This window comes from Lonchura striata, chromosome 6, assembly GCF_050655825.1.
Source record: "Lonchura striata isolate lonStrDom1 chromosome 6, ASM5065582v1, whole genome shotgun sequence".
Taxonomy (NCBI): domain Eukaryota; kingdom Metazoa; phylum Chordata; class Aves; order Passeriformes; family Estrildidae; genus Lonchura; species Lonchura striata.
This window is the reverse complement of record NC_140708.1, coordinates 17,701,551-17,719,936: the sequence shown is the minus strand read 5'-3', so window position 1 is coordinate 17,719,936 and position 18,386 is coordinate 17,701,551. Positions and strand designations below refer to the sequence as shown.

Sequence of the window (18,386 nt, the reverse complement as noted above, 5' to 3'; positions counted from 1 at the left end):
CTGCCGGGCACAGGCAGGGCTTCCTCAGGCAGCTGCTTGTAAAGTCTCCAGCATGTGCATGCTGGAGAGCTCACTTGGAAGAGAGCAGCAGGGTATATTTGTATTAGAAAGCTAAGATTTGATGTGATCAAGCTACCAAAAAAAAATTGAATTGCGGGTAAATAATAATTATGTGTAGAACATTGAAAAACAGATCAAGAAGAAAATAGCCAAGTGCCTACATGAACTCTGAGATGAATTTCCACTAGAATAATAATTGTAATGGCATATATTCTACTTACAATCATAAGTTAATCACATAATATATTTATGAAAGGCATTATGAACATGGAAAATAGTTTTAGTTTTGCAGACTGTCAAACAAACTGATAAACCATGCCAGTAAGTTCATGAAGCCTGTCTTACTTAAAATGCTGTTTCATTGACATATGGCTACTTACAGTTACCTTCACCTATAGTGCTAAAAAAAACCCCAATTCTGGATGTAAAATCACCTATTATTTATTAAGCACTGCAACTGTTTGCAGATTCTGGTAAGCACAATGAGAGTGTATTTATTGTAGTATGTCTTTGTGAACAATAGTTGAGGAATTGCTAGTGCAGCTATTTATCAAACAGCATTAAGTGTAAAAATTTTGAGAACAGAGGAAAGATAATATTTAAGTTTGTTTAGGTTTGTTACCATAGTACTTAGATTAGTTACCATAGGAATGGAAACAGATTGGTAAATTACCATTACCCACTAGTATCAGTACTATACAGGTTTTGTTTTTAAAAGCCACTAACCTCAGCTTCATTGATTTATTCAGAACCTTTTTATCCTTGTTTAACTTCCTTCTCTATGTTGAAAAGGAGAAAGGAAAAAATCCCTGGTGGAATCTATTATTTCAAGTTGTATCTGGATGAAAAGACAGAAGGTGACTGTAAGATAAAAAGGGAAAAGACTCACAGTGATTGATCCAGGCAAAAGAAAATAGAAATTTAGATGAAGTAACATTCACCATCTAGGTTGTTCAGGGTGAGGGGTGTGACTGACATATTCCTTAAGGACAAGGCCTTCCTGCTTTTTTGTTGTCTCACACGTGCCCACAAACTTGTTCAATAGGCTAAGTTCTGTTCTAAGCCAGTTTTCCATATACAGACTGCCTGTCTTGCACTTAGTGCAGAATTGCAGTGGGATTATGGCAATTCACATTTCAGAGAGGGATAACTACAAATGCTACAGATGCATTATAAAATGTAAACATGTCAAGAACGAAGAAATTCAGGACATTACCAAAATTAAAAATATGAGGCTTGATAAATATGCATTGTACTGTCTTGGTGCTTCTTTATTGTTACAAGGTACAAAAGAAAATATTATTTATTATTTACATTTATTTTGCTTCCCAGTGGTTCCAAATAACCAGTAACCAGTTACTTAACTAATTCCAAGCCTGTGTAAAGGTGACCACGGTGAGAAATGTTCTTCTAAATTTGTAGCTTTTGAAAGCCTGTGACTATCTGAAAATCTCAACAATTTTTCTTCGACATTATCCACCCAAACCACCCAAGTAATTCTGTGAGGGAATGTCTTCTAACAGCCTCAAAGGAGGGAGAAAAGAAAGGTTTTCATAATTACACTATAGAATATTTACATTATTACTCATGAAGGTATAGAATATTTCTCGTAGGAGTTTTACAACAGTCTGGAGCCATGAATGTCCAGCTGGGAGCAGTCATAACCAGATTAAATAGTGTTCCATGTGTTTGGGAATTGGTTGTGGGATTTTTTATTTGTATTGTTGGTTTGTTTGTTTTTTCTGGATGTTTTGTAACTATTTGATATAAACTTCAAACCCTTTTGTTAGTGCTCCACATAGGTTTGCAGAACTGCCGGCTTTAGAGATCTTTATCAGCAGCCAGTGGTACTTGGACTAAAACAGAAAGGCCCTCCAGAAAGGCTCCTCTAGCACTGCCAGCATCCCAGGCTTGCTTTGCAGTAGGAGCTCACTGCTCATGCAGGGCTGGCTGCTAATTTCACACATGCTGTGCCTAATCCTGGGGACAGGAAACAAATCTAGTGCTGAGAATCAGGCCCACGTTCTTTACTGCCTCAGCCAGAGAGAGAAAAACTCAACAACATGCTTTAATTTAAGCCTAAATTCTCTAATATCGCATAAATTTCAAATTCGTTATTTGACAATGAATGAGATTTTTTAAATTTTTTTTTTTTAAGCATCTTGGTCTAATTTGGGATTTTTGACTGCATGTTTAATCATGTATTGAAGTTTTATTAATAAGGCATCATGGTTTTCCCAAGCCACACTCAGCAATAAAACTGTTAATTTTATTCTGCTTAAAATGTGCTTATTGAAGAAAGTTAATTGCTGCTTCACAGTTTTTATCTTTTCAAAGTAGAATTATGGGTCTGCATGATATCAAACAAAACTGAGCAAACATCAGAGCTTGTGCTGCAATGAAAACAGTCCCGGGGAGAACACCATTCCAATCTTTGTGCTTGATTCCAGTGGTCTCCAGCAGTGTTTGGGAGGGTTACCTGGTGACCAGCTGCACAAACACTGTACCTGGCCCTTCCCAGCAAAACTCGGCCGTTGCAAAGCTTTCTGTGTAAATAAACATCACAAATAAATACCAGAGCAGGGACCATCCCAATTAAACAGCTGTAAAAATAAAAAATAAAAATTAAAAAGGTTTGCCTTATGATCAAGCTGTGAAACCACAAAGAAAGCATCTGCATGCAGCAGTTAGAACAAATAATACTTTCCATTTAGCTGTACAGGCAAAGTCACTTGCAGGCCAGTCTCTAGGATGCTGGTTTATACATTTAACAGCTACTGGCAAAAGAAGAAAAGTCAAGCTGTCTTTTGGGCTCACTTATAAACAGACCATCTAGAACATTATTGAGAATATTTATCTTTGCAGTAAGAAGCCTAATTAATTAATTTAGAACCAAAACAGATTGCAAGGTGAAGCCACGATATACACTCCTGTTTTCAAGCATTATATCTTACTAGAAGCAGGGTTGTCTTTTTAATTAATGCAATGAGTGTACAAATAACATGATAGAGGTGAGTTTTATGTAGCTCTATGTCTTGTTGTTGTCTGACTAGCCTTAGTTCTGGCAGTACACTTTCAGAGATCTTGCCAATGAACTTTAAGGTCTATTGACCTCTGTTTTATAGTCTGCCTCTCTACCCGATCCTTGCCCTGCCTTTCAGCAGAAGGAATTTAGTGCTTGTACTTTAACTCTTTAATAGGAAGTTCAGGGCCTTAGCTGAAAGTGCTGGCTTGAGGTAGGCTAACGCTGAGGAGCTGCTGAGCTTTGTGTGGCACGTGTGCAGCCACCTTTTCTGCTTCCTTTCCTCCTGCTGCAGCCCTGCCTGGAAAGTGTCATGTGCATGACACATTTCTTAATTCTTCAGGCTGGACAGTGTCATCCACTTAAAATAGAGTAGCTGATTTCTTGAAATCTAAACTTGAAAATTATTCTCCCTGGCACCTCGTGTCCTGAGGCCTCTCCTTGCTGCTTCCATGTAACTGCAGCATTTGTCTGCCCCAGGCTTTGCATGAGCTCTATTGCCCATGTAGGTGGTGATCTGAGGATGGCTTCTTTCCACTTGCACTGCAGAAGTACAAATTGATTTCAGCCTGTTTCAGCATACCATGTATTTTCTCAGAAACCAATAAGCAACTGTAAGTTTCCCTTACTTTCCTGCTAACTGCAGATGTGTAATTTAGATGAGGATGTGAGCTAATTTTTAATTGCCATCATGTTCAAGATTATTTGGACTTTCTTGCAGACTATAAGATGAAGGTTTTTGGAGGGGGTCAGATGCAGACTCTGCAGAGTCTCTCTGAGGGCACTGTCCCTCTCGAGGGAAATAGGGTCAATGCATGGAAGGAGTTGCACCTCTCCCTCCATGTACTGCACCTGGGGAGAATTTGTCTGCCCAGGCTGGCCTTCCACTCAGTGATGGATGCGAGGAACAGCCCAGGTCTCTAGAACAAGAGCAAATGAAACAACATCAGCTCAGCTTCTGGCGCCTGCTCTCTTGTTGTCTCTCACGTGTCCCACGTGTGCATGTACACACACACACACGCACATCTCTGGCACCTAAAATATTTGAAAAAATGTGCCACACCTACCACTGATCTTTGGTGGTTCTTTTTCATCACCTTGGGCCAGCTGGCCCCCACACTTCCTGACCCAGCTCTCGCAGTCCAGAGCAGTGACAGAGCTGTGTGGCTCAGACTTGGATCCCTCCTTGCTTGCTTGGTTATAGACTAGGACACTGCAAAAGATAAACACAGAGGTGTGTCCTGTGCAGGAACAATAAGAAATAAAGGTTATATGAAGCTATCTCAATATCATAAAAACTTTTTTTTAAGAGGTCAGAATAAAATTGCAAGTATCTTAAAAACAATAAAAGATTTGTTGTAACTGAATTGCAAAAATACTAAAAGAAGGAAACTTGAAAATGCATTATTTTTGAACCTTCATTTAAAATTGTCTATATTTTGAGCTGTTACTGTCTCTGATCCTTTTGACACCTTATTGCATCATTTTTATGCTTCTAAAGTCTTGTAGAAATAAGAGGACAGGCTACAAAGTCATCCCATGAAAACTGGGGATTTACTTATTCCAGCCTTTCTCACTTCCAGGAACAGGTCTCAAAGCCTTGGAACATATTTGGTAAATCCTTCTGAATAAATTCCTCTAGGACCTACTTGGGAATCATGTTGAACAATCCAACAACACCTGGTCCTATCTGGCAGCAACACCTTAAAAATGTGGAGATCCTCCTATTAGTGGCATAAACATCCTAAAAATGCAGAGGTCCTCCAATTAGTTCCATAAATGACCACTGTTCAGAAGTCTGGACAAAATTCTTTCTTTTCTTAAGAAAACAGTTTCTTAAGAAGTATTTTAACAAATAATTCCAAGAATTTTCTTTTGAGACTACTAAGTAAATGATTATGATTTGTCCAGAAAAAGACAAATCTGCATGCTTCTGAAGGTTCAGTTTTATGAAGAAAACTGGATATGTTCCCTGCCTATATCTAGAGCTAGTGTAGAGGATAAGGTATCAAAAAAGGGCTGGATACTCCTTTTAATGCAGGGGAGAAAAATCAGATTACAAACTGTAACACATATGAGCAACCACTTATTTGGGGCAGCATCATGATCACATCAGTGAGTGCTATTAGCAACTTTGCATAACAATATAGACTGAAGCTGGCAAGGCCAAATACTTGAATGGAGTAGCTTCAAAAGTGCTTTTCTAAAGGCTGGCAACAGAAAATTGAAGATCACCGTGTTTGATTCAGCTTTTCATTGTGACAGTTGGTAGCTTTTTAACAGATTTTAAAATAAACTGCATTCCATCATTTTGCAATATACATTTTATATCTATTCTAGCTTCTGAAGATAACATAAAACATCTTCTTTAAGGAGTAATTGGGTCTATGAAGAGTCCTGTGAAAAGATAGCATTTTCCACAGAAATTGCCTCATGCTATTCACAATGTATTAAACATGTAAAGTATAAAGAGCCATAAAAACAGTTTGAAGAGGAAAGCAACGTTACTCCTGATTTAGGCTAGGATCATATATGAAATTCTTGGACCTCTTAGAAATATTCTGAGAGAAAGCTTGGTAAATTTGGTGTGAAAGGCAGAAAAGTATAAGATTATCTTAATACAGGTAATAGTATTGCAAGATAGATGCCACTTTTTGTGTAAGAATGTGCTACACAGGTTTTTGGATTCCCTCAAGATCTCTTTATTAGCAGGTACATAAAAATTGCATATGTAGTGGCATTATAAATACTGTGCACAGCCTTCCTTAACAAAAATAAGTTGTGTTATTTGCTAGGGATATTTGATGTGCTGTCTAATAAATAAGCAATTGGGAATAACTTGCTGGGTTTTTTCCTTATATAATGATATCTAATTCCTTGTAGTGCAGTGACACATCTCGAGAAAATCGGGTTATGTTGATAGACCAATTAAAAAAACCAGTGAAAAATTATGACTATACTTGAAGTTTTACTTGTGATAATAGGCAATTGTACAAGAATAAACATTCCAGCTTCTGTTCAATAATTAACTATGAAGAGCGGCAAACATATTTTGCTGTACTACTTAACCTGGACTGCTGCAGAATTTGCATTATAAACTAATTGCATGGATCAGGCTTTTTAGCTTAAACATAAACATTGGTAACATGTCATGAAAACTTGTTAGCACTTGGAAACTTTTGTCTCAATCCATTACAAAACTGTATCTGCTACTAATCAGAGGCAGGAAGGCTTTTCTGTGTGTCCTGAGTGTTGGCTGGTAGAGAAACGTAATTGGCTTATGCGCTCTGAGCTGAAAGATAATGTGTTAGAATATCAGCCTTCAGGAAAAAGTTATTAGATGTTGGTCTGACATTAGCACCGTGGGAATGTCTGGAAAACAATTTTAAGAAATCTGGGAATGGAGTATAAACCAAGACTAATCCAAGAAAAAAAGTAATGGAAATCTGCCTCTTTTTATCGTAAGGATTCCAGTCAGTCAGCTATTTCCTAAAGAAATATTTCTTTACACAGAACTTGCTCTTAGACATCATTAGAAGAGCAGGGGGAAATCTCTCATTTCCTGTGCTCAGGCCTATTAATACACATGGTCTTCATTAAGCACTATCAGTTGTTGCTGAGCACGTGTGCCTCTGTCCTATCAGCTATTCTTTGTGGGAATCTTGCATGGGTCTGAGCCCAAAAGCAGTGCTGTGGTTGCTTTACTCGCTTTACTCCTCTGAGCAGGTCCATTGCATTCCCTGGGATTGCTCTCTTGAGTCAAATTGCCTATCAGTTCATCCTGACACGACCGAGTGCTTTATCTGCCTTGCCTAGCAGACCCTAAACCTGAATGTCTTTGTTTCACAGCATCAGTAAATACCCAGGCTGCAGACCCAGAGTTTCCAGCTCTGTTAATACCTCTGTGTGGACTGGGGTCTTTCCCTCCTCCTCATACTGAGCACAATGTCCTGCCCATTCCCCAAAAGTCCATAAATACCCTATGAAATAAAGACCTTTTCAGAGTTGGAAGCAATTTTAGCCTACAAATCAATCCAAAACCTATGTTTTTGTTACATTCCTCATATGCTCAGTAAGAGACTGATTTGGAGGAGATGCAGAGTGAAATAAAGAACAGCTTTGGCTCAAGATCCAGGCAGGGAGATTATTACTGATCCCTATGGGCATGGACTACTTGCAACAACTGTGAATGATTTCCCAACTCTTTCTCTTGCTACTGTTGTATGAAAAATATACATAAGCAAATGTCCTACTACAGAGTGTTTTGGGATGTGTGAGGTTTTTTAGTTGAAAATTGACCAAGTTTCAAGGAACAGTTGCAAGATCTTTGGACATAACATATTGATAAGAATATGGTGAAAAGTTGCTTTTTTTCCCCTGTCTCATTTTTTCAACTTGCTTATTTTATCCACAACATTGGCTACCATTTATATTTTAAGTGCTGTATAGTCAGGGAAGAAATTAAATAGAAATTAAATTGGAAGTATTTTCCTTCTCTGCTATTTTTATTATGGAAACTCCTTGATGGAAATGAAAGGATTACTTTTTTCTCCATTCTAACTATGACCTGAGAAGAGGATTCATTGTTTTGCACCAAAGCTAATAAAAATGATAGTACAGACAAATCATCACTGGAAAGGTAGTGAGTGGTGTAATAAAGAGTAAAAGCAGGGCAACCTTTCATCACCATTGCAGTTCTGCTGCCAGAGCTTGATAGTGTTTTTCATTCCATTCTACTGACAAATCAATGACTGCAGAGACTAGAAGATATAAAATTAAAATATTTGTTGTTTTCCAGAGAAATTAAATATAGTTGCTGAAAATATGAGAATCACACAACCTCTGATTGATTTCAGTCCACTGTATAGACAGCTATGGCCTCAGGCCATGCACAGAAGGAAACCTTTTAGGCTCATATGTATAGATATATATATATGTGTGTGTGTGTGTACAATGTGGGGCAGAACAGTTTGAACCTCCTGTGGGGTGAAAAGGTTGGGGGTTATAAATATGAAATGTTAATAGTAAGTATAACAAACTTATAAACTATTTCAAAATATTGGATGTTTTTTAAAGTTAAGGAAAAATTGTTCTTTTTCTAAAAAGCAGCCCTTGTTGATATTTTAAAGAAGACTGGTTAGCAGGGGACAAGTTTTTTAGGCTAGACACAATCTCCACTGAACTCAGTAGGAACTTCATCAGTTTTGCACTGAAAGCTACAGAGCACACCTCACTGAGTTTTTCCAAATTCATCTGGTTTTAGCATTAACCAGTTTAAGTACCAAAGTAGGTTTTTTTCACCAAAAGAATGCAATATAAAAATACAAAGTTTTTAATTAGAACAATAGAAGTAAATGTCTTGAAACCTATTTAAAAATTATTTTGAGTACAAATCTCACTTGTTTTACAGTGGCCATGCCAGGAGCAAAAGGGAATGAGTGGGAAGCCATGGAGAGCCCCAGCCCTGCAAGGGCCTGGGGACACAAGGGAGCCTCTGCCTGCCTGCTCCCTGTGCCAGCCAAGGCGTGCAGGAAAGGTGGGAGCTGCTGCCTTGAGCTGTTCCAGCCCCATCAAGGCCATCCCAAAATGTATGGCAAGGCTCTGCAGGCCTGCCCGTCCCCCGGGGTGCAGCATGGAAGGATCACACTGGGTCACTCTTGATTAAGGAGATTATTTTAACATGTGCTCTAATGGAACTTCAAGTTATAGAAGAATAATTTGGGCAGCATATGTTCTTTATGTTGGGCAGCAAAATGTTCTTTATTTGAATTAAAGGATAAAGGAATTGATCTGAGGTAACAGGAACATGTAGGCTGGAAATAACAAAGTGGAAATATTGAAAATAGCCTTTTTCTTATTTTCTTTAACTTCCATTATTTTAGATATTTAATAAGTTTTGTTGCTCTGGCAATGAGGAAGCTACAGTGACTACTCATATGAAATCTATTTGCTTTTTACTTGCATATTTAAAGAGTGGTTACTAGCTCTCTCTCAAATTATCAAATGGATTATCTGTTTGGATTTTTTGACTGGCTCCATTCAACACATAAAATGGGAAACAGTTCCTATAAACGAGGACACGCCATACCCAAAAAAGGAGCTAGTTTATTTTGTTTAAGGTTTTTTGGCTCTACTGTGATAATAAAGCAGCATTTCTCAGATGTTTCTTGTTAGTTTCAGTGCTAGTTGCATTCCAGATAAATATGAACTTTCCAGAAAATTACAAAAGCAGTATCATGAATCTGAGGCTGCAGAAATAGATCTCCTATTGGGAATTTAAAAAAAACCCAAAATCTAAAAAGCAGGGCTTGCACTTGCCAAAAAAGGCAAGTACTTGTAAAATCATTTCAGAATCTACTCAACTTTTAGTATACTTTGTGGTGAAAGTCTTTATTTTGTGGTGAAGGTCTTTACTCAAGGAATGGCAAAATTGACACTGGCTTCAAGATGAGAGACATTCCAACTTAATTTCACCTTCCCCTTCCTCCTATGCTTAATTGCTGTGATGAACATAGGGCTGAAGTACCTGAGGCCAGGACTAATACTCTGTCTCAGGTCTCACTTGGATGCTTTTCAGCACTGGATTCCCATTCTCTGGCCAGTTGTCCCAGCCAGAAGAGCACTTTGAGCATCCTGTGGCATCCTGGAAGGACCTGGCTTGTGGCACATTTTGTTGGAGAGGTGGCATTTCTTTCTCAAGGTCACTTGTTCAGTGAGAAGCTGCTTGTCCAGGCACTACCAAAAGGAAAGGAATATATTCAAACAAAAAGCCTTTTTTCTAAATGATGTTGACTGATTCATAACGTGCTGGTGTAAGAATACGAAATGCTCACAGTGCCTTAGACGCGAGGTAATTGATCATGCCCTGGTTCAAGGCAATCAATGTATAGACAAAATAATGCATATCTAAAATGTACCAAGAATCATCACTCCATCGAATTTTTCTGCTTTCAATTGTCTTATTTCCCTGCATAAAGATGTTTACTAACTTACTGGAGGTTAGATTGCACTATCTTTTCTCCTCAAAACTGACACAGGCTAACAACCATCTGTTATAAAATTTACAATTCACAAGGGATGCTACAGAAACAATGAGTACAACTGAGTAAAAATAATCTTTAAAAATAGGCTCCATTTTCTGTTCTCTTTAGGAGGCGGGAAGAACTTTGTAATTTTATTTCTTTTCAGGTATTTTTGGAGGACATCAACTCTTTCCATAAGTCAGGTCGGATTTTTATAGTATTAGATTGAATGTGCAAGAAGGGAGTCAGCAGTGAAATAAATCTACCTAAATGAGGCCACAAAGTGGTTTCACATCTAAACTCTAAAAGCATTATGTGTGCTTTTTTTCTCAAGTTGTGATATCTTCACAGCACATAAAATATTTTCCTGTCTGTATCAAAGCACATCCAGGAACACCTGGATTTCAGTGACACTCAGCTGGGGAATGCCCTGCACAGTTTTTGTCTAGATCCTGAAGTAAATTAACCTGGCTTCATCAGCTACAGTAAAGGCTCTGTAAATCAATAGCTATTTTCACCAGCTCAAGATATGATGTGTATTGTTTTCTCTCCCCTTTTTTCTATAGTCTCTTGCTTGAAATCAGTAGAAATTACAACATGGATAAACAATACAATACAGATGCACTTTTAATAAAAGTTTAGGACTGTGGGTATTGGGAGCAAAGTTGAGTGAAACAATGCATACAAATTACTGAAGGATTTCTGACATCTTCCAAGTCTCGGCCTCAAAGCATTTCAGTATTAGCCCTTGCACTTACCACGAGGAGTAAATACTTACCACAAGCTAGGCTACAGCTACACTTTGAAGTCGTGATGTCTGACCTCCAAGAGCCTGTGAAAAGGGACAGATAACCAGATGAGGGCAGCAGAAAAAGAATGCATACATTTGTTTTGTTTGGAGCTTAGCTTTGAGTCAAAACCACATGAAATTAGAGGAGATTGGATATGCTGGAAAATGCAGGGTTAGGGAGTTGTGTGGTATGCTGAGGATTTTGAAAATTAATAATTATATACCTTGCCACATTTTTTCTAATTTTTCCGTCTTAGAAAATAGCATGAGAAGAGTCCATGTTTGTAAAACTGAAGTTGTTCTTTATGGAAGAAACTAACTGCATCCCTCTTTCTGGGGCTTTCTACATACTCTGACTTCTTGGCAGAGACCCTCCAGACTTCTTTTCCTTAAAAGATTAATTTCTCCTTCATATTCTATATGAGGTGTTTCTACATGTCCCTTGTTTTTTACCTTTTATCCCACCAACTTTGTAAAGGACAGAGATCTCATTCCTTCACAAAATGAGTGAGTGGATAAAACTGCTTCTGCAGACCTAGTTCAACTTTGCAGAAGTAGAGAAGCGTCTCAAGAAAAAGGTTGAGTCAATGACAAGAAAAGAAAAATAAGTTTTCAAAGAGCAAAAAATGCAAGCAAGCAGGATTTCTATAAGCTAGAGGAAAGAGAAAGGAAAGATGAATAGGGTCAGTCAGTCCTTGGTTGAAGCAAGGAGGAAAGTTTTGCATGAGAACTAGCCCAGTGATCTGGAATAGGAAGGGGAGAAGGTGTTTTGCAGATAAGTGGGAAAAAGAGGATGAGATCAATAACCATTGTTCATTGGAGTCCTATAAAGGCGAAGAAATTATAGGTCAGTATTAAAATGTGGGGTTTAAGTAATACAAAACTATGAAGAAGACATAGAGATACTTTCAAATGAGTTTTGAAATCCAGAGACAATAAGTAAACTGTGGATAAACTGGCAATACTTGAAGTACATTTACTCTATTCTAGAGTAAAACTCTGTGTGAAAGTTCTCATGCCACCCATCCCCTTAAAGTGAGAGCTGGGAGCTCAGGCCAGCTCAATGAGCCTTTGGCTTGGAATGGAGCAGGAGCAGCTCAGGTTCCCTGCAGGCTCTGTGTGTGTAGTTAGTTTGCACATTCCTTGTCTGCTCTGTGCCTTGCCCAACTCATTATAATTAGTTTATCTCTTTCAGGAGCAGTGACTTCTTACAGAGCCCAGACCATGTAAGAAAAAAAGTCAAGGCTTATCTGTGATTGAAAGCACAGACATTTTTGCTAAGACCCCTCTCTCCAGGCCCCTCAGATGCTATAATTCTGTCAGCAACCTAAGTCTCTGCCTATTGCAGATTGCACTTTAAATGAGTTTCAACAATACCTGATGTTCCTTTCATTTAGACTTTTCCTCCCCCATCTGAAGGGATACATTCAAACATTGAAGGCAAAAGTGCAAAGATTAAACTGAACTTAAACCAGACACCTTCTGCACTCAGATAGCTGTGTCCTTTGTTCAGGAGTCACTTACAGCCCTCCCCCTACACTGAGCTGTATTTTTCATTCTCAGCAAATCACAGGACCAGATGCTCCTTTTGACATGTGGAGACAAGTCACAGATTTGGAGGCTTTCTCAATTTGTGTTAGCTAATGTAACAGTTATTATAGCTACATTCTCTATATTGGAGAAACATGCTTCCCTGACTTGATTTGATTTCTTGTCAAAGTAGCTTACAGAAAACACAAGTAGCTATTACCTGGCTTACTCTCTGTTCTGTTAAGTTTATTTTAAAAGAGGCATGAAATTAATTTTTCCACTTTGGGTTATTTCTTTTTTATTAGTTTTCAGTGTGAAATGGTTGAATCTGACTTCTTCTCTAAAACTGAGAATCTGAAAATAGTGAATGTTCAGCTGAGATGGAAAGCTGATGCACTGAGAGTTCCAGAGGCCAGTGTTTATGATCAGTACTGTAGTGCAGGTACAGTTTCTGCAGCACATTGCAGTCTCAGCCATGCAGGAGGACCCCACTGTACCCTGTGTGCTGAACAAACAAGAAGCAAGAATGGACAGCAGTGAGGTAACCTTTGGTAGTAAGGGACTTGTTTCAATTCCATGTTTGGCCAGTATGCAGCTCAGTTGTCACAGAGTCAGTGCAGAGCTGATAAAGAGAAGCTGTTTGACTGTTTTCAGTCAAGATATTCTCCTGAACATGACAGATCATGAACACCCAAATATGTGGGTCGGGTGAAATTCAAATAAAACTCCCTGTGAGCGGGTTTGCTTCTGCTGAATCCCTATGATTGTCATTGTGGTACAGAGCTTGTCATAAATTAATTTATTTTGATATTTGACTTGAGCACTATACTGTTACTTTGAGTAAAGGAAGAAAAGGGGATAATTTCATGTGGCTGCCATAGCAGGGGTAAATTGTCAGTCATCTCTTCACACAGAGTGATGCTTAGCACTGGTATTAATAGCGTTCTCATTTTTCAGTGCAAAATGTATGCTCATTCATATTGTAGTCTGTATTATAGGTCTTTTTTTAAATATGTATATGTGTATATTTTATATATCTGCAATATACTTTATCAGCTGGATCTAGGTAAACGCACAAATCTGTATTGTGCAGGTTGCTACATAGCACTAGGGGGTGTGAAAATGTGAGCAGGTTCCTCAGATTCTTTCAAATCTATGTAGAACAAATAGGCTTTCATTTTTAAAGGCCAGGACCAGATGTGGTAACTGCGTGGCACTTAATTTTTCTTCCTTGGAACGATGAAGGGCTGAGATGACCTTGTAACTTCAAGGAGTCTACAGCAGTGATTTCAAACCTGACACTTAAATCAATCACTAAATCATTCCCCTTAGCTGAACTGACTCATTGCCTATTTGCCCACCATAAAAAAAGCAAAAAGCACCGTCCTTTTAATGTCCCTCTTGTGTTTGAAAGCCACTCCTGTCTAAGGCCTGTCCTAAACAATATGCTATCCAGGCATTGAGCAGCCAACCTTTCTCGTGCAGAAGCTGCAGGTAATTTAATGAATGATTCCAGAAGCAGCAGGTTTAATTAACCTACATCTCCTCTACTCAGTACGCCAGCCCATGGCAGCCCTGCCTACAGTATCTGCAGGTCTCCCCCATAAACCCAGTGCCCCATTTCCTCCCCCTCTCCCAAAGACACGATCTGCATCCCCCCTGCCATTTCCTAAATCTCTGTCTGTCCCCTTCCTCCATCCCTTGTTCCTAGAAGCACTCCCTATGCAATGTCACACGTTTCTTGCCTTGCTCCCTGCAGTTGTGTGCTACTCCCACCCTGTCCCTGCCCTCCCCGTTTCTATTCTGGCTGTTGGTGCTGACTGCCGAGCTCTGCTGATCAGGCAGTCCGCACAACACGCGACTGCCCCGCTAGCTGCTGCCAGCTGCATAAAGAAAGCCTCCTTTCTCTGTGTCTTTTCCTCAGAGAAGGCAATAATACAGCCATTTTCTCTCCTCTACCAACGCCCGAATTTCATTAAGCTCCTAGGAGAGGAAGATTTTTGAGACCCGTGTCCTGAAGGCATTGTCAGATGTGGCTGAAATTGGCTGGCGTGTTCAAGATCATTAGGGTTAGGGCTGACAGACAGGCTGGTAGCATGATCTCATTATTCTTTTCCTTAGAAACTAGGCTAAAAAGAATGGGTTTGACAGTATACCGGTGTTGTAAGCAAATACTGAGGGTTGTGAGCAAATAAGTTATACCAATAAGAGTGCCTTTAATTTGATATTTGTTTGTTTGCAGTAAGACTTTGGCCAGTATTTCTTACATCTCTTAAAGAATCATGTCCTTGCTACCAGAAAAAATGCACTCCTGGCCAAATTTTAATTAGCGCATAAAACGCCTCCCCAGCAGTAACAGACCATGCTGCAAGGAACAAATAAGAGCAATGACTTCATTAGAAATTCTCTGACAGTAAACTTAGTTGTGTTTGTTGTTTCCAATCCAGTCCAGCACACAAAGTACCCAGTGTTCTTTGAAATTTCCTGTTTCCATAACACGTGTCAGGAAATGCTGAGTGTATGATATTTAGACTTCTGTACCAAGCACATGTGGTGACACTCCTCTGCTCATCAGGGGTAACGCACGCACACTCAGCTGGGCGTGGGTGACAAAGGGGCACAGGAAAGAGCAGGGAAGAACTGGCATTCATTGCAGAGGGGGGGAAAAGGAAATTGTGTGTGGTTAAAACTTTTACCTACAGAAATGCAGTGCTGTGTGAGAAACTGCACAGACAAACCGAGTGACTTCCTGAGCAACTTTAGTCCCTGGTCCAGCAACAATTTACTGTTTTCCCTTGGAAGTACTTTTCAACTCATTATACCTCAGTTATCCTTTCATGAAGCATTCACAGTCTTTACCTCCTTCACTTGGGTGTTGTGAAGTTTTGCTAATTAATATGTGAAGATTCTTAAGTCAGAAAGTGCCATGTAACTGCAATGTATTCCTTTTATTACTTCCACATAAGCTATTTTGATCAGACTCTTCATCTGCACAGCCATCAGATCTCATAGCAGACAACTGCAGAGGTAATTTTTTCTTTACTGAATTGAGCCCCTAGGAATTAATGATTGACTGCTAATAGGTTCATTCCATTAAATATGGGGAGAAGGAAGGTTTTGCCTGAAGTGCAACAGACAAAGAAGGAAAATATCCAAAGAAAAGTGAGCTCTGTAGAATATAAGTGACCATCTTATGGTATGTGTTGGAACTAGATCTCAGGAATGGGAGAAGGTTTATAATATTTTATATGGTCTGACAGTTTGCAGTGAAGTTTGGGCTGCACATTGCCTACTTTCAGTTCATGATTTAAGAAAGGAACCTCTGTAAGAACAAGCAATGAAATCTATCCTATTGCTAGTAGAGAAGTTTTGCAAAGTAAATGTTTATAAACCTTTCATATGAAGTTAATGATGCTTATTAAAATGTTAAAAGCAGTCATTCACAACGACTCCCATTTTTAAGAGCAATTTTATTATCACACTCTGCTCTCTGAATTAATGGGCAGCTTAGTTACTTGGTTTACAGTAAATGTTGGCCAGATTATACAATTTAACTCATGAAATATTTGGAGGTTTTTGAAATCATAATAATTTATAAAGTCTGTAGTGTCTAAAATATCTGTGATATTTAGCCCTTGAAATAATTCCTAATGCTGCTAACTCCTAGGATTCCAACTTTTCTTAGAGAATTATATTTGTATAGTTTTTTTTTTAATCTGAAATATATCTGCTTCTAGGTTTATCAAACTTGCTATTTTATGGCAAATCACAGAAGAGTAAGGGACTGAAAGCAGGGACATGCCATTCATAACTTCATGAATATGTGACCAGATACACATTATGCTTACAGTTTCTGGTTACTTTGAAAAAAACATCCCTAATTTTATTATCTGTGTAGTATAGCTTAATTCCACAGGAAGTACAGCTTTATTGATATCATTGGGCCCCACATATGGACCTACATTTCAGCATATACTGTGTACAGCATAAGAAGAGACTTTTAATCAGACATGTAAAAAGTGAATAGATAATTTTGGGGGAAAAAGTACTTAAAAATGCTAATAAACACTTCTGGCAGTGTTTCTTGGTCTTGAATTTTGCTTTTACTATGGGTTGGTTTTGAAAGGAAGAGGGGCATAGTATTCTTTTCAATTTGCACAATTCAATGTCAGTCCATCTTTCTTTAATTTGTACAATTCAGTGTCAGTCCTTCCTGCCTTTCCTCTCCCTTCCCCTCTACTATGTAGAAATCTTTTTTGTACAAAACTGTCCATTTCTTACCTGTGCATATTTGTACTCTACTCATTGGCAAAGAAATTCTGGCCCTTTGGCTGTCTTTTAGTAAAGGGACATAGAAACATTTTAACATTCAGACCAAACTTTCAGTTATCAGGGGTAGATTTCTAGGAGAAAAAGTATCAGGAGTTAAGATAATTTTCCTTTAAGTAGAAATCCAGAAATTTCCATGGGGATTTTTTGCAAGTGGGAGTGGGAATAGAAAACTCTGTTCTTTGATCTTTAATGAAGTTTCTAGCTTGCTGTTAAAAAAGAGATTCCTTACAATTGCTGCATGACAAATTTTCCACCTTTTCCACCTTCCATGTTCGGTCAGTGAGTATACTCCCTGTCGTTCAAGGTGAGGACAGGAGGACCACAGAGGACAAAACTGGTTTCAAAGAGAAAAAAATATGATTGCAGTACAAAAACATGTCAAGGAATTATAGGGCAGATGCATCAGGTGAAACTATTTTATTAGTAGCAGATAACTGGACTTGAAACTATAAATGTTTTAAATTTTCTGTTGTGCTCTTACTGCAGTGCAAAAACAACAACAATCAACAGTTTTCCATTCTACACCATCTACACCTGACTTCTAGTTTACCTTTCTTTTAACTGTTACTCAGCCACAAGTGTTGTTGTATCACTAAAATGGGAATTGAAGAGTAATTTGCTTCATGAGCTGCTACATCACGTCACACAAGTCATTAGTGTAAATATATGTCATTATATAAGTATTGAGCAATTTGCCATTTCATATTTACTTACACTGTGAATTTCTACAGGACCAGAAAGAACCAGACAAGAAAGTTGAAAGACACTTCTAATCACTAGTTTGTGAGGGATGTGGCTTCAAGACCAGAGGTTTTTCATTTTAGACTACTTAAGGAAATGAACCAAAATAACTTCTGAGTAATCTGGTGAGCTTATGGGAGACTGGGAAAGAATAAACATGGAATCTTCCTTTCAAAAATTAAAAAAAAATTGAAAAATAAAGATATGAGTGATATAGACTGATCAATCTCCACAAATATTCTAGAATTATCTACTTAGAAGGAATTAGTTTCTTCACGGAAGACAATAGTACTATTAAAATATAGGTGGATATATTTGTGGGAAATAAGTCACATCAAAGCAATACAATTCTCTTCTTTATCAGATTGTGATAAGTGATTCAGAGGAAAATGGTAGATAGGATATATTGTTCATAAAGAATCTGGTATTGTCTAACATTGCTTTCTCAAAGGGTATTGGAAAAGGGCAGTGCTGATGTGTTACTGTAATGGGAACGCACAGCTTGTTAAAAGATTTTCTCAAATACTAGGAAATTTCAAGTGGATATCCACGGGGACCAGTTCTACACTCAGCTCTTATATTATTTTCACTGGTATCTTGTACAGTGAAATATAGGATACAGTTACATCACTTGGGGGTGACACCAAAAGGGTTTGGCTGTGAGCACTTTGAGAGACAAGACTGTAATTCAAAGACATCTTGATAACTTGAGGTAATGGTTTGGTGTCAACAAGAGTAAATTCAATACGTGCAGTCAGAAACAGAGCAGTTAGAAAGTTCAAAATACATTCTAGTCAAGTATAAGCAGGGAATAGGATAGTGTTGCAAAAGAAGAAAGAACTTGTTTTGGGGTGTACTAACAGAAATGTCACATTAGAAATAAGAGGTA

General features: G+C 38.3%; 2 long non-coding RNA genes across 3 annotated transcripts in view; one reads left to right on the top strand and one right to left on the bottom strand.

Moving 5' to 3' along the window:
* Positions 1–18,386, top strand: part of LOC110468636 (uncharacterized) — a 495,198-nt gene that overhangs the window by 383,516 nt on the left and 93,296 nt on the right. The window lies entirely within an intron of this gene.
* LOC146767041 (uncharacterized) overlaps positions 58–18,386 on the bottom strand; it is a 30,234-nt gene continuing 11,905 nt past the window's right edge. The window contains exons 2-4 of one of the 2 annotated variants that reach the window (XR_014956119.1): positions 10,883–10,936; positions 4,150–4,295; positions 58–2,606 (exon numbers count right to left, since the gene is read on the bottom strand). This is a non-coding gene — a long non-coding RNA (uncharacterized LOC146767041). Of the gene's footprint in view, positions 4,296–10,882; positions 10,937–18,386 lie in introns of both variants that reach the window. The other variant, XR_014956118.1, reaches the window with a different exon arrangement.